The sequence below is a fragment of the Bufo bufo genome, chromosome 4, assembly GCF_905171765.1.
Source record: "Bufo bufo chromosome 4, aBufBuf1.1, whole genome shotgun sequence".
Lineage (NCBI taxonomy): Eukaryota > Metazoa > Chordata > Amphibia > Anura > Bufonidae > Bufo > Bufo bufo.
In genome coordinates, this window is record NC_053392.1 from 302453196 (window position 1) to 302469967 (window position 16772).

Below are 16772 nucleotides of genomic sequence, written 5' to 3' on the forward strand. Positions count from 1 at the left end.
ACACACATAAAGGACACAGCACATACAACAACCACACAGGTATCCAGGACACACTTAGCTGCGTATGGACAATTGATCCCCCCTCCGGGGAACCAGAGACCCCCTTCCAGAGGATACAAGAAAACGTAAGACAGGGGAATATCTAGCAAACATGCTGGACACCAAACACCACCAGACATGTAACACCAAACTAGACATACAAACACCCTGAACTGCCTGCCCACTCCACCTCCATTTAGCAAAGACTGTGTCAGGAACAAGTAATGCAGGTGCAGTGATAGCAATGGGCTGAGCATGCACCGATCTTCTATATCCCCTGGCTGCTGGAGGATGTGCTGCATTTATGATCAGCCACAGGCCTCATCATAAATTAGGTGCATCCTCCACCAGTCCATGCGCCTAGATTGAAATTTATTCGAGCTCCTAACTGGAGTAGATTTTAGTTATCATTTAGTCCTCTTTCTTGGCATAAATGTTAGTGAGTTTGCTGGGGCTGATTGTCCTGTCCCCACTAATTCCCCACTCTACCCCCGCCAGTGTCTAGGACGGCATAAAAATGACACATGCACCTAGATTTAGACACAGGTCTTTTGAAAAGTCATAAAACGGGGCCGTGCAATTTAAAAAAATTTTAACATCAAAAACTAGCAGAAAGGTTTCATAATAAATTACCCCTATTCCCTTTTAATAAATTTTATCGTAAATCCATCATCAAACTAAAACCTTAACTGTGTGAACAAAACCTGCTATAAAACAACATAAGCAGCAAATATAGATAGATGGATGGCTATAAATATACATAATTTTTTCATGCACTTCCCTCAAAAGGTCAGTTTCCAGAATTTCTCTTCTTGTTCTCTTCAGAATAGTCACATCTGACCAATCATTTATGTGGCGGAACAAGTTTACTCCATAGCTAGAGATGAGTGAAGTTTTGAAAAATTCGATTTGCCAGCTTCGCCTCAGTTCAACAATAAATTTGATTCATTACTAATTAATTAATCACAAATTGCTATAAATCAGGTATACCCAGGTGACTTTGCCTTAGGGTACAGCCATACGGAGCAGTGATGTGGTGAAGAACCTTGTGGCCAATTAGCCCACAGTTGCCTTTCATTTAATAATTAAGACCTCACTATATAGTCCTTCTTCATTGCGAATGGCTACGCGGCACCTTTAATACACCTTTGAACAGGGGCTGTACCCACCTCTCCAACTCCAGCGCTCTCCTTCCCTACAGGTGGGAGCCCTTCTGCCATCTGCTTTTCCTCCTTTTCCACATCTAATATCGATGAGAATATGTCATCAGGAACATCCAGCTCCTCCTCTCTGCATCTTGCTGAGTTTTCTAGGAAGTAAAGCCAGCAAAAGATGAGGATGGTCATCATTAAGGCCAACCCCCCCTAACGGGTGCACACTGGATGGTATTGGTTGGCACGCTGGCAGTGGAATAATAAAGGTTTCCATCTTATTGGTATTGAATTACATATCTTAGTTCACAGCTGATGTAGGAATAAATAAACAAAACTGACACAGAATAAGTCTCCCTGCACTCTCCCTCACCAATATTCTTCTATTAATAGTTTTCAGCAGCACTGTCCCTAGTGCATGAGCGTTTTCCACGTCCCTCCCTATGCTCAGCTCACAGTACAGTGGTGGAGACTGCGCAGGATAAGGGTCTTATAAGGCTGTGACATAACAGGGGATGGCTATCTGCGGGTTGGCTGGCTGCATGGCATTATGGGTGATCATGTGTTCCCGGGCTTGTCTTCTCTACACTTAGTTTTGCTTTGTAACACATGCAGCCACCATTTTAGGAAAACCTGATTCATTACCACAAAGCGCAAAAAAATTCAGTCTTCCTAAACTTGGGACCGAATTCCGCTTCGAATGCTTCGCTCAACACTATCTATAGTTTTAACATTACTTTTCCCTACAAAAAATGTGAATGAAACTAAGAAAGCCAAGGGGACAGTGAGATCCACTGTTCTTTATCTAGCTGCATACTGAATCTACTCCTAATTTTCTTTTCTGTTTTAAATTACATAAAAAAAGGAAAAATTGCATATTGTGAACCCAACTTCCAAGACTAACAAATGACCACTGCAAATATATTTATAAGGTGTTCTCATGAAGAATAATTTTTAATAGAGGCATGTTTTTTTATATACATTAGACACTTAGCATTACAAAGAGAAAAACCAGCACCTTTATAATTTGAGTAAGTAATCATTCTCCTCTAATTTTTGTTCAAATATCATTTGTATCACTTCTGGAGTTCAGAAAAGAAGGGGGACTTCTAAATTCCAGTATCCAATCTGGTGGGGCTCACGAGTGGCACCTTTATTTAGGCCTCAGCAGATTGTTGCGCCCTGAGCGCAACATGATCAGGTGAGCGGAGTACTAGCCGACTTTATTATCCTTGCTCTGCGATCGTTCCTATGTGTGCTATCCTTCTCTTTCTAGTTATTGTATCACTTCTGGGCACTAATGTTCATACCGTACATAATCCTGACCAGAGAACTCTCCATTGGTACTGCTGAACAGACCCCAGTAACAATAGTAGTATCACACTAATGAGACCAATAGAGCCATAATGCTATCAATTTGTTGTGCTGGCAGTTATTTCATAATAGAAATCATCCAAGGGAAAATAGTTCTACCGCGCTCGCCATTAAAATGAGCCAAAATGCTTTATTTTCAGGACTTCCTGGCATACATACAGTCTGGCCAACAGCGCTTTCACATCCAACACTTTTTCTCAAGCACCCAGCATGTCGCACTTATCCACACCTTTTATGTAGAAAAAAGAATTTGGAAGCATTAAAAGTGACAACGCAGATATTTTGCCATTATGTACGTTTCTAATGTGTGCAGTAAGTCTTTTACTTGATACTGTACACAACTGCTCACGAAAGGATAATCGCATCATCTTTCAAATCTAAGAAAACAAAGTCAGAACAACATGTGATTAGCTGTGTAACTGCATGTTGTATGCATTATAATTCCAACCTGAGGGGTAAACATGCGGTCTGTTAAGCAGGTACAGCAAGCTGCCCAGAGGGAATAGGGAGCAGGAACTGAATGTGCAAAGGCCTGATTAGCTGCAAGATTACCTATATTTTAGCAGCATTGGAAAGGGGGCTCAGCGGTCACGTAGGTTCTGCTTTATGTGGCTATGTCTTAGCATGAGATGTTTCTCTGCTGCCTGCAGTGCAGGGATCCTAAGATGGGTTAACAAGAGGCAAACAATATCCGGTAAGCCCTCATGCACACAGTTGTATCAGATCCTGGAAAAACTTAGAGCTCCTGCATGCACTTCAAATTATTCTCATTTCCTTCAACAGAAAGGACTTTTCTTGTCATTAAAAATGGACAAGAACATGACCTCCAGTGAGATTTCACATCACAGATGTGTGATTAGCCCCACTTACATGTATGGGTCAGTGTGCTATTCATTTTAAAATGGATAGCACCAGTGACATAACTAAAACTTATTTTTAAATGGGCCCCCTCCCATGCAACCCTCACTCCTGCCGCTAGTGAAAATAGCTTTCTCAGACCAGACAGCCGCTTCATCCGTTTCATACACGTATATATTGTATGTCATGACCCTTTATATACTGTCACTGTATATTATTGTTGAGGGGGACCTGACAATAAAATCTTTCAGTCTTCCTCCAGGGCGGGCCCCTTCTGAGGTCAGGCCTTGAAGCAGCTGCTTCCCTGCTTCCACTTTAGCACAATATGGTTGTGTGCAGGACCATTAAAGGGGTTGTCTCACAACAGACAATGGGGGCATATTGCTAGGATATGCCCCCATTGTCTTATAAGTCCGGTCCCACCCGCTCCTATATCAGAAACGGAGCCCCGCAAATTGGTGGCTGGAGGATTCAACACCACCAAGCGCTCTCCCCATAGACATTAATGGAAGCACACCACACATGACTGGCTACTGCTCCCATTCACTATTGTGGTCCTGATGGAAATAGCCAAGCCAGTGCTCAGCTATTTTTGACCGCCCCATAGAAAATGAATGGAGGGTGGCTGCGCATGCGCAGTGCGCGCTCCACCAATTTCAGGGCTCCGTTTTCATTATAGATGCAAGTCACAGCAGTGGGACCCACACCTATCAGACATATCCTTTACATTAGGCAGGAGTGAAAAGACATCAGAGCGCTGATTACTGAGGTTTGGGGCTACACAGGCCTAGAAATTAATTTTAACTGAAAAGTATTTGTGATTAAAAAAAACACAATATACTGGTACTTACCTTTTTAAATCTTCCTCTACTCCCAGACTGTGACTTTGGGGGGTGTTATAGTACGTTATTGGTTGCTTCACAAAGTCTACCCATTTTAAGCTCCATTTGCACAGCCCTAATATAGCCACATTTTCAGGGGTGTATTGGCTATAGACCTTACAGGGAAATTTCCCGGTGTGCCGATGCCCATGGGGCCACCCAAGCCCTCCTCTCTGCCACTGGCCGGGTACATAATGAGCTCTCAGTGGTAATTATTGCTGTAAGAATCAGAAACTTATGTACCCACCAGCGACCACACATGCCCTCTGAACCCCCTGCTCCATATCTAAATCAACGACAACTGGAGGAGGACAGAAAATGGCATCTATTGATAGCCACAACAGAAGCACAGGTTTTGGGGCAATATATGGTTCTGTTAGGCTGGCATTTTGCGCTATGGTATTGCTGGCCCCACCTATTTGTGTTGCCTCACCTTCTGTCAATTTGGACACCCTACAACATAGAGCCACTTTTTTTTTTCCAAGGGCCAATTTAAGTTCCCAGTCCCCCCTGTGTATTTTAGTGTTCATAACTGTGTTCACATCTGGATTTTAGGGTCTGTTAGGACCCTCCATTATAGATTCTGTCAATGATACAAACACCATTGTCAGATCTAAATTGCTATACAGCCAGGTCCATAAATATTGGGACACTGACACAATTCTAACATTTTTGGCTCTATACGCCACCACAATGGATTTGAAATGAAATGAACAAGATGTGCTTTAACTGCAGACCGTCAGCTTTAATTTGAGGGTATTTACATCCAAATCAGGTGAACGGTGTAGGAATTACAACAGTTTGCATATGTGCCTCCCACTTGTTAAGGGACCAAAAGTAATGGGACATAATATTAATCATAAATCAAACTTTCACTTTTAATACTGGGTTGCAAATCCTTTACAGTCAATTACAGCCTGAAGAATGAAAGAAAACCGGCACTCCCAAAAATCTTTGCTGGTGATAGATTTATTGGTCACTCATATATGAGTGACCAATAAATCTATCACCAGCAAAGATTTTTGGGAGTGCCGGTTTTCTTTCATTCTTCTGATTTTGGGATTACCTCCACACAAACCGAGCACCCCTCAACCAGTACGCTGTGCCGCCTGACTTCATTACACAGTAATTACAGCCTGAAGTCTGGAACGCATAGACATCACCAGGCGCTGGGTTTCATCCCTGGTGATGCTCTGCCAGGCCTCTACTGCAACTGTCTTCAGTTCCTGCTTGTTCTTGGGGCATTTTCCCTTCAGTTTTGTCTTTAGCAAGTGAAATGCATGCTCAATCGGATTCTGGTCAGGTCATTGACTTGGCCATTGCATAACATTCCACTTCTTTCCCTTTAAAAACTCTTTGGTTGCTTTTGCAGTATGCTTTGGGTCATTGTCCATCTGCACTGTGAAGCGCCGTCCAATGAATTCTGAAGCATTTGGCTGAATATGAGCAGATAATATTGCCTGAAACACTTCAGAATTCATCCTGCTGCTTTTGTCAGCAATCACATCATCAATAAATACAAGAGAAGCAGTTCTATTGGTAGCCATACATGTCCACGCCATGACACTACCACCACCATGCTTCACTGATGAGGTGGTATGCTTAGGATCATGAGCAGTTCCTTTCCTTCTCCATACTCTTCTCTTCCCATCACTCTGGTACAAGTTGATCTTGGTCTCATCTGTCCATAGGATGTTGTTCCAGAACTGTGAAGGCTTTTTTAGATGTCATTTGGCAAACTCTAATCTGGCCTTCCTCTTTTTGCGGCTCACCAATGGTTTACATCTTGTGGTTAACCCTCTGTATTCACTCTGGTGAAGTCTTCTCTTGATTGTTGACTTTGACACACATACACCTACCTCCTGGAGAGTGTTCTTGATCTGGCCAACTGTTGTGAAGGGTGTATCCTTTACCAGGGAAAGATTTCTTCAGTCATCCACCACAGTTGTTTTCCGTCGTCTTCCGGGTCTTTTGGTGTTGCTGAGCTCACCGGTGCGTTTCTTCTTTTTAAGAATGTTCCAAACAGTTGTTTTGGCCATTCCTAATGTTTTTGCTATCTCTCTGATGGGTTTGTTTTGTTTTTTCAGCCTAATGATGGCTTACTTCACTGATAGTGACAGCTCTTTGGATCTCATCTTGAGAGTTGACAGCAACAGATTCCAAATGCAAATAGCACACTTCAAATAAACTCTGGACCTTTTATCTGCTCATTGTAATTGGGATAATGAGGGAATAACACACACCTGGCCATGGAACAGCTGAGAAGCCAATTGTCCCATTACTTTTGGTCCCTTAACAAGTGGAAGGCACATATGCAAACTGTTGTAATTCCTACACCATTCACCTGATTTGGATGTAAATACCCTCAAACTAAAGCTGACATTCTGCAGTTAAAGCACATCTTGTTCGTTTCATTTCAAATCCATTGTGGTTGTGTATAGAGCCAAAAATGTTAGAATTGTGTCGATGTCCCAATATTTATGGACCTGACTGTATGTCCCTAAAGATCCACAAAACACTGGGAGTGTTTTGTGGATCTTTAGGGACAAATAGCAATTTAGATCTTAGGGACAGGTTCTGGACAAGGTCGTCCTTGTCAGGACGAGTGTCCTGTGGTCAGGCTGCTACTTATAATCTAGTATCAGGGTTATACGGTTAGTCAGCCATAGGGCCTGAACAGGGACCCTGCACAGCAGTGCATCACTGCCAGAATTTTTGGTCTATTTGAACATCATCTGTGGATAGGCATCCAACGATTTCAGCTGGCGGTGAACGCACTGGTGTCCGTACCATGGTACCGGTAGGACCTGCTGGTTTCTAGTGCCGCCGCGCACTTTATATTTATATCTTTTGTATGTTTTTCATTTGGGATAATTACCATAGCGTCAATTGGGGGCCCATCACCCTCTATCCCAATGTTTGTCTTTGCACACTATATTTAGGAGTCTTTCATATTTTATCTGCATTATTATTAAATGTTATGTTTTAGGATTAACCCTTTCTGAATAATGTTTTGACTTTTGGTCATCTAGAGTGCAGACATGCATCAGTTCTGACCTCTCACTCAGTAATTTATTGTTATCTACTTTAATAGAACATATGGACAGGGGTTGTGTTTATGAGATGACCATTTGATACAATTCATTTATCGGGTCAACAAGAGGGACTTTTAAGGAGTAAAGAGAGAATGTGAATCTGAATCACAAAGTTGCATAAGGAACTGTGTTTGTGCCACTTGTAAAAGACTGACTTAGGGCATGTTCACACAAATGTATTATGCACAGATATATACAGGAAAACCTTGTGCATTGTAAGTTCCCTGATCTTAATTGGGAATCTGTGCTGCCATTCATATGATTTGGAACCATGTCAAGAAAGAACATGCAACGTTAAAACTATACATCTGGGGTAGAAATCCAAGAGTCACCCTTGGATTTCTTGGCCAATACACCGTGGATTTTTCTGACGTGTATATTCACTATGTGAATATAACCTACAGTGGGGAAAAAGTATTTAGTCAGCCACCAATTGTGCAAGTTCTCCTACTTAAAAAGATGAGAGAGGCCTGTAATTTTCATCATAGGTATACCTCAACTATGAGAAACATAATGAGAAAAAAAAAAATCCAGAAAATCACATTGTCTAAATTTTTAAAGAATGGATTTGTAAATTATGGTGGAAAATAAGTATTTGGTCAATAACAAAAGTTCATCTCAATACTTTGTTATATACCCTTTGTTGGCAATAACAGAGGTCAAACGTTTTCTGTAAGTCTTTACAAGGTTTTCACACACTGTTTCTGGTATTTTAGCCCATTCCTCCATGCAGATCTGTTTTGGGGCTGTTGCTGGGCAACACGGACTTTCAACTCCCTCCAAAGGTTTTCTATGGGGTTGAGATCTGGAGACTGGCTAGGCCACTCCAGGACCTTGAAGTGCTTCTTACGAAGCCACTCCTTCGTTGCCCGAGGCGGTGTGTTTGGGATCATTGTCATGCTGAAAGACCCAGCCATCTTTCATCTTCAATGCTCTTGCTGATGGAAGGAGGTTTTCACTCAAAATCTTACGATACATGGCCCCATTCATTCTTTCCTTTACACGGATCAGTCGTCCTGGTCCTTTTGCAGAAAAACAGCCCCAAAGCATGATGTTTCCACCCCCATGCTTCACAGTAGGTATGGTGTTCTTTGGATGCCACTCAGCATTCTTTCTCCTCCAAACAAAACGAGTTGAGTTTTTCCAAAAAGTTCTACTTTGGTTTTATCTGACCATATGACATTCTCCCAATCCTCTTCTGGATCTTCCAAATGCTCTCTTGCAAACTTCAGACGGGCGCGGGCATGTACTGGCTTAAGCAGGGGGACACGTCTGGCACTGCAGGATTTGAGTCCCTGGCGGCGTAGTGTGTTACTGATGGTAGCCTTTGTTACTTTGGTCCCAGCTCTCTGCAGGTCATTCACTAGGTCCCACCGTGTGGTTTGGGTATTTTTGCTCACCGTTCTTGTGAGCATTTTGACCCCACGGGGTGAGATCTTGCGTGGAGCCCCAGATCGAGGGAGATTATCAGTGGTCTTGTATGTCTTCCATTTTCTAATAATTGCTCCCACAGTTGATTTCTTAACACCAAGCTGCTTGCCTATTGTAGATTCAGTCTTCCCAGCCTGGTGAATTTCTACAATTTTTTTTCTTGTGTCCTTCGACAGCTCTTTGGTCTTGGCCATAGTGGAGTTTGGAGTGTGACTGTTTGAGGTTGTGGACAGTTGTCTTTTATACTGATAACAAGTTCAAACAGGTGCCATTAATTCAGGTAATGAGTGGAGGACAGAGGAGCCTCTTAAAGAAGAAGTTACGGGTCTGTGAGAGCCAGAAATCTTGTTTGTTTGTAGGTGACCAAATACTTATTTTACCGAGGAATTTACCAATTAATTCATAAAAAATACTACAATGTGATTTCCTTTATTCTTTTCCCCTATTCTGTCTCTCATAGTTGAAGTGTACCCATGATGAAAATTACAGGACTCTCTCATTTTTTTAAGTGGGAGAACTTGCACAATTGATGGCTGACTAAATACTTTTTGCCCCACTGTAATTATTATCAATGATCAAGAGTAAGACAGCAGTGATTAATACATCACTAAAAATCAATATCTATACTTAATTATCAACCATTCTCATTAAAGGGGTTATCCAAGTTCTCTAATGCCCCCACCCCCCATATGCCCGGGCCCCTCAAAGAGGTTGTACTTACCTCACTCCCCGGCACCCGTGACGCTAGGGAGGCTCGTTCCCAACGTGGCATGCTATTGGCTCCCAGATGTATTCATCCGCGCGACAAGAAGCTGCAGCAGCGGCTATGCCGGTATGAGAAGCGGCGTGGGTGCTGGGGAGCGAGGTAAGTACAACTTCTGTGAGGGGCTCAGTCATATATTATGGGGGGCATTACAGGACTTGGATAACCCCTTTAAGTTAAACTGATGTAGTGTTTTACACCCCACTGTTTTACTCGAACATATGTATATGTACACTTTAAAGGGGCTGACCACTTTCTGGTTACTGATGACCAATGTGTTAGTGCCATATAGTCATCTTACTAATATAGCCTTTGTTAAAATTCTGCACCATTTTCTATAATTGATAAGTTATGACCCCGTGTTTGCCAAGTCTTTTGTGCTGTCCGCATTGAGGTCCTGTCAATAAAATGGCTGCTGATGGAGGATCATGTGCCCAGGCAAATCACCTCCATGTGATGTTTAAATATACTGCACCTGCCATCTGCACTTGTACTGTTGGGAGTTTAGAACAGGTGCAGTGTGTTTGAATGGAGGAGACATCATATGGGGATGATTTGCCTGGTCACATGACCCTCCATCGGCATACATCTTATGGACAGGACCTCTGTGTGGACCACACAGAAGATTTGCCTAACAAGGGGGCATGGCTTTTGAAATACAGCAAATGGCTAAGAATATCAACAAAGGCTGTACTGCTTAGTGCCATAAAGTCATTTTACATACACATTGGTCACAAGTAGCCAGAAAGTGGCCAACCCTTTAAGGAATCATTTTTATGCAGATGATAGTCAAGCATGTCAGCTTACCCTTGAGAAATTGCATTGCCTGCTACAGAGCTGTCCTCATGAGAATGCAATTTCAGTTTGTTTTGGCAGAAACAAAAAACAAGTCAGTAATTATTACCAATCGCATGGGGGAGAGTTCTATATTGATAAATGTTACTAATATATTTCTTCCATTTTGTCATCTAACAGTATGTAAAATACACACTACTATCTAATTTGATAAGCATAGACTAGCCTACAAGAAAAGATATGATCAGCAAACATATAGAAGAATTCTAAATGTAAATGAATGATATTGACACTGTATCGGAGCCAGACGAGAACAATTTCTTGAAATGCCCCCAGTAGATAATACGTTGCAAAACTATGTAGAAATTAGAACTGTTACTGCTAATCTGTACAGTATTAAATAAATGAATGTCTTCAGTTACTGCTCTCGGTTATGCAGAAAGCCATGCTCATATTTTCCAGACCGTAACAACAATACATGATGCCAGAGAAAAACCTATCCACCTCTTGCTGGAAGGTTTACTGAAATACTATCAGATCCAAAATAATGAATGGTAAAATGTTCTAGACAACCCACAGAAGTATAATCAGTCGAAAACATGATGGTCACACACTAAATACAGAGCACAGCCACATCTTCCTGACCTTGTGTGTGTTCCCCGGGTAAAAGGAATAATCATAATAACACTGAGAAAATGATAAAGACCTACCTGACGTGTGAGTAAAGACGGAAAGCCTACAGCATGCTCAACGCATTAAACATTCATACTAAAACCATTTCCTCCGCCTGTCACAAAGCCACAACGCTGTTACTAAGGGATGGCGAACAAGTGTAACCTGATCATCTGTTGTGTGTATTAGTCAGAAAAGAACACCTCTGCTGTTGCGAAAGAACATAAGAACCCGAGGAGGTTGATAAAAAACCATTGTATATTTACTACACAAATAAAAGCAGCATAAACTTACCTCTTGTCCAATAGGAATTTGGAAGCGCATAAGAAATGTGTGCCCACACCCATATGTTATCTTTGAAACAAAAAGTGAAGTGTAAGAGATCTTCCCCAATACCACCTGAGTGCATAACTCCCAACTATTTGGATGGTTAAAGAAAATACTCATTAGCAGGGGTGGGATTCACATTTTTAACAACAGGTTCCCTACTCAACAGTGGACACGCGGTGTCACTAGACATGTTTACATATACCAACACTCTATATATGCAACACACATACACATACATACACCATATACATGGTACACACACATACCACCCAACTAAGGAGCTAAACTATCAGCGGTGCGCAAAGCAATGGAAGTGAACATCTCCAGCTGCTGTGCCGCCGGAGAACGGTAAGGCTACTTTCACACTAGCGTTTTTACTGGATCCGGCAGGGTTGAGCAAAAACGCTTCTGTTACTGATAATACAACCATCTGCATCTGTTATGAACGGATCCGGTTGTATTATCTTTAACATACCCAAGATGGATCCATCATGAACTCCATTGAAAGTCAATGGGGAACAGATCCGTTTTCTATTGTGTCAGAGAAAACTGATCCGTCCCCATGACTTGCATTGTGGGTCATGACGGATCCATCTTGCTCCCCATCCCAGGACAGAAAACAAACCGCAGCTCCTATATGTGAACGGAACATAATGCATTTTGGAGCATTCCGTTTTGTTCAGTTACGTTTTTTCCCCATTGACAATAAATGGGGACAAAATGGAAGCGTTTTTTTCCCTGTATTGAGACCCTATGATGGATCTCAATACCGGAAAATATTAACGCTAGTGTGAAAGTAAGAGATCTTCCCCAATATACCAACACTCTATATATGCATATACCAACACTCTATATATGCAACACACATACACATACATACACCATATACATGGTACACACACATACCACCCAACTAAGGAGCTAAACTATCAGCGGTGCGCAAAGCAATGGAAGTGAACATCTCCAGCTGCTGTGCCGCCGGAGAACGGTAAGGCTACTTTCACACTAGCGTTTTTACTGGATCCGGCAGGGTTGAGCAAAAACGCTTCTGTTACTGATAATACAACCATCTGCATCTGTTATGAACGGATCCGGTTGTATTATCTTTAACATACCCAAGATGGATCCATCATGAACTCCATTGAAAGTCAATGGGGAACAGATCCGTTTTCTATTGTGTCAGAGAAAACTGATCCGTCCCCATGACTTGCATTGTGGGTCATGACGGATCCATCTTGCTCCCCATCCCAGGACAGAAAACAAACCGCAGCTCCTATATGTGAACGGAACATAATGCATTTTGGAGCATTCCGTTTTGTTCAGTTACGTTTTTTCCCCATTGACAATAAATGGGGACAAAACGGAAGCGTTTTTTTCCCTGTATTGAGACCCTATGATGGATCTCAATACCGGAAAATATTAACGCTAGTGTGAAAGTAGCCTAACGCGGTTCTCTGATCCAGTTGTAATTTTAACAACCGGATCTGGAGAACTGGAAGGAACTGGCTGAATACCATGCCTGGTCATCAGATTAAGGGCTTGTTCACAAGAACGTATTTTGCGTTCCGTATACGGGCCGTATACGGAACCATTAATTTCAATGGGTCCGCATCCGTGTGCTGTCCGCATTCGTTGCTCCGTTCCATGGCCCCGCAAAAATTATGTTTTGCGGACAAGAATAGGCATTTCTATAATGGGCCTCCTGGTCCGATCTGCAAATTGCGAAAGGCACATGGGCGGCATCTGTTTTTTACGGATCTGCAATTTGCGGACCACAAAAAACGGCACGGTCGTGTGAATGAGCCTTAAGGGTCCATTCACACGTCCGTAGTGTATTGCGGATCTGCAATACACCCGGCCGGCACCCCCCATAGAACTGCCTATTCTTTTCCGCAATTGCGGACAAGAATAGAACATGTTCTATTTTTTTCGGGAGCCGCGGACCGGAAGATCGGGGCCGCTCTCCGGAAATGCGGATAGCACACTGTGTGCTGTCCGCATCTCTTCTGGCCCTATAGAGAATAAATGGGTCTGGATTCATTCCGCAATGTTGTGGAACGGATCCGGACCTATTCTACGGACGTGTGAATGGACCCTTATGCTGCACGATGTGCCCAATCAGCAGTGGTTGAGCAGATGAATTGTCCCTCCAAATGAAACAAACTTGCAAGATATGCAAATGTCAACTGGGCTTAAGAGCAAAAAAAATCTTGTTTTCATGTTACCTTGACCGTTTTTAGAAATTTTATTGTATCCTGCAAATTACTGCAATCCAAGCTTTTATTTCTGTTTAAAGGGGTTGTCTCACTTGAGCAAATGGCATTTATCATGTAGTGAAAGTTAATACAAGATACTTACTAATGTATTGTGATTGTCCATATTGCTTCCTTTGCTGGCTGGATTCATTTTTCAATCACATTATGCACTGCTAGTTTCCAGTGGCTACAACTGCAGCATACGGGTAGGTTACCCGACACTGCTATATTATAATGTGTATCTCCCTTTAAGAAAGTTAGGCCTGCTGCAGGCAATTCTTATTCCAGCCAGCAGAGGGAGCCCCCAGTTTAGTACAAATAGGCTAGGGCCTAGCCTAGGGAGTTAGTTGGAAGTTGCTAGAGTTAGTGCTGTGAGATTCAGGACTCATTAAGGAGTACAGAAATTGCACTACTGGTGTGGAGGATCATTCCCACCCAGTTTTCCAGGTTAATTATACCTGAAGAACTCCAAAGATAGAGCCTGCCATCAGGAGAGAAGGAAACCTCTACAGAACCTTTGCTCAAGGGTTATCACCAGGATTTGGGTGTCTGGACCTTGAGGGTATTGCTGCATTTAGCGTAAGAGGAAATCCCTGATCCTAGGAGGCCTGCCTTGAAGTAAGTCTTTTTGTGACTGTGAGTAAAAGCCTGAACCACTGCTGTAACTGTATGGTAAAGTGTGGAATAACTCTGGAACTGTATTTACTGACTGTTCATCCAACTACAAATTCGTTCAGTAAAGTTGACCTGTTATATAAATATCCGGATTGCTCCATTATTCCACCTATCACTACACGGTGTGTCACCGTTCGATTGGCACTGGCGTCACGACATTTATCAACTGCCTGTTCCAGTATTGACCCGACTGAAGACGACAGTGAATCCCAGGTTAGTGGGTCGCCCTGCACTACAAAGCCCCGCATACCTAAGGCTACACTACTGACCCCCTGGGATACTGCATCGCTCTTTTTGGCGTCACGAACAGGATCCGCATGCTTCTGGAGTGCAGAGAAGTGTGAACTGTGTGCTTTAACTATTCCACCACCGTATTGCAAGGACTGTACCCTTTATTTCCAAGTCGGTGGATTACAATTGTGCCTGGGAGGAATCGGAGGCGCTGTGCTGTGTTGCGCTACCCCCAGGGAGAGAGAAATCGTGTTTGTGGATCACAATTTATTAGCTTGTCAACAACCCTGCTTGCTGTCAGGGAATGGTGACCAAGATGGCCACCGGCCGCCTGGAGTAAAGTTTCCCGTGCTGCTGAGGACCTTCGTGGGCGGATCCCTTCAAAGACATAGAGAATCCCGCCCCTCTTCATCATCGCACCGACGCGGCCCGACTTCTTCTACGTCAGCAACGTCACCGCGTACACAGGACGTCCGGAATCTCTCGAGACTTGGCCTGCGCAAGCCCGGCGATACCGGTAAGGACTTGTAACCGGAGGGAAGGGGATTGTTCCGGCCCCTTTAGTCGCCAGCGGCCACATCTTAATAAACTAACATGTCAGAACCGGGAGTTCCCGAGCAGCCGGCCCCGGGAAAGCTTGCGGCTCCTAATCATCCTATAGCCCCCAGCATGATGCCCTTTACCATGCCTTACTATTTTGGGGCCCCATGGTTCCCCCGCTATAAAGGGGAGACCCATACCTTAAGAGACTTTAAAGAAAAGTTGCTGGCATTATTCAAACTGTACCCCATAAATGCCGAACAGCAGATGGAAATCCTGCTAGCACAACTGGAGGGAGCTGCCCGCAGAGAGGTATTATCCTGGCCTGCTGCTGAGCGGAGTACTCTAGAGCAAATATTCACCCGCCTCAGGGCCACTTTTGAAACCAGGACTGCCTCAGAGATAAAGATGCACTTCTTTGGCAAGAAACAGAAGTCCGGTGAGTCCCTCCGTGACTATGCCCTATCACTTCAGGAGGCTTTGGGGGCTGTAATCCAGATAGATCCCAAGGAGGCTGATAATCAGGACCAGACCCTGAGGGAACAATTTATCACAGGGGTGTCTAGTGAGCAAATAAGGACCCAATTAAAGATGCTGTCAGCCCAGCACCCTAACAGTACCTTTCTGGACTTTAAAGAGCTGGCTATAAGAATTCTGGGGTCAGCAGTATCTACTGAGTTGAGCACCCCACCTGAGTCATCAGCCTGCAGGCCAAAACCGCTTAGCACTAACCAGGCTGAGGCCGGTCAAGCTGTTCAAGCTTCAGCTACCGATACTATTGCCATGCTGACAGAACAGGTAAATCACCTCACTAAAAGTCTGGAGAGAGTGTGCAGAAAGATAGAGGAATGGGAAAAACCCATAATGTCAGAGGAAGAGTTCCTGTCACCTCCTAAGCCGTTCTCACCTCCATACCAAGAGACTCACCCCAGGGATCCTGGGAGGCGTAATAGAGATCGTTCCAAAGATCGCAAGATGTGTGTAAATACTGTAAAAAGAATCCACGTGCTGGCAGTTAAACGGGCTACCCTCGAGGCTGAGGACCGCTCCTCGGGAGGTAGAACACTAGGTCCAAAGGATCCAAGTTGGATGCCCCGGTATGTAGGATCCCATCCTAAAATCAATATAAGGATCAACGGGGTCTCCTTTGAAGCCCTATTAGATACTGGGTCCCAGGTCACTACCATTCAGCTGCCCGCATTTGAAAAGTTCTGGGACACTAACCAGTTAACCCAGCCGCCTGAATCCTGGGTGGAGATTACCGGTTTGCCATTGCTGGCGATAAAGATTCATGGATACTGGGAACCCACCCTGCAGGTGGGAGAAGTAACCTTGCCTCAACAGGGGGTGATAGTAGTACAGGCCGGCGACAGAGGAGGACATCCTGTCATTCTAGGCACCAATGTCTTCAAAAACTGTTATTCTGAAATACTTGCCGCATTACACCAGACTTTGCCCACTGCTTACTCTGCATCCAAGAGGGTGATTCAGAAGACTATTACTGTGTTAAGTGCTCAGCAGAGGTTTGCTAATGGGAAAGGAGAAATTTGTACTGCCAGGATCCGTGATATTAAGCCTGTGACTTTGCCTCCTAATTCTCAAACTCTTTTATGGTGTCGTGCTATCCTGGGAGTCCAAGGCCAAGATTATCCAGCCCTGGTGGAACCAATCCAGATGGAGAA

The 16772-nt window shown here is 43.6% G+C and overlaps 1 protein-coding gene across 2 annotated transcripts in view; it reads right to left on the bottom strand.

Moving 5' to 3' along the window:
* GJB7 (gap junction protein beta 7) overlaps positions 1–11234 on the bottom strand; it is a 36775-nt gene extending 25541 nt beyond the window's left edge. Inside the window, exons 1-2 of one of the 2 annotated variants that reach the window (XM_040428741.1) lie at positions 11098–11234; positions 1209–1348 (exon numbers count right to left, since the gene is read on the bottom strand). The gene's annotated coding sequence lies outside the window, so the exon portion shown is untranslated. The remainder of the gene's footprint in view (positions 1–1208; positions 1349–11097) is intronic. The other variant, XM_040428740.1, reaches the window with a different exon arrangement.
* Positions 11235–16772: the final 5538 nt, after the last annotated feature.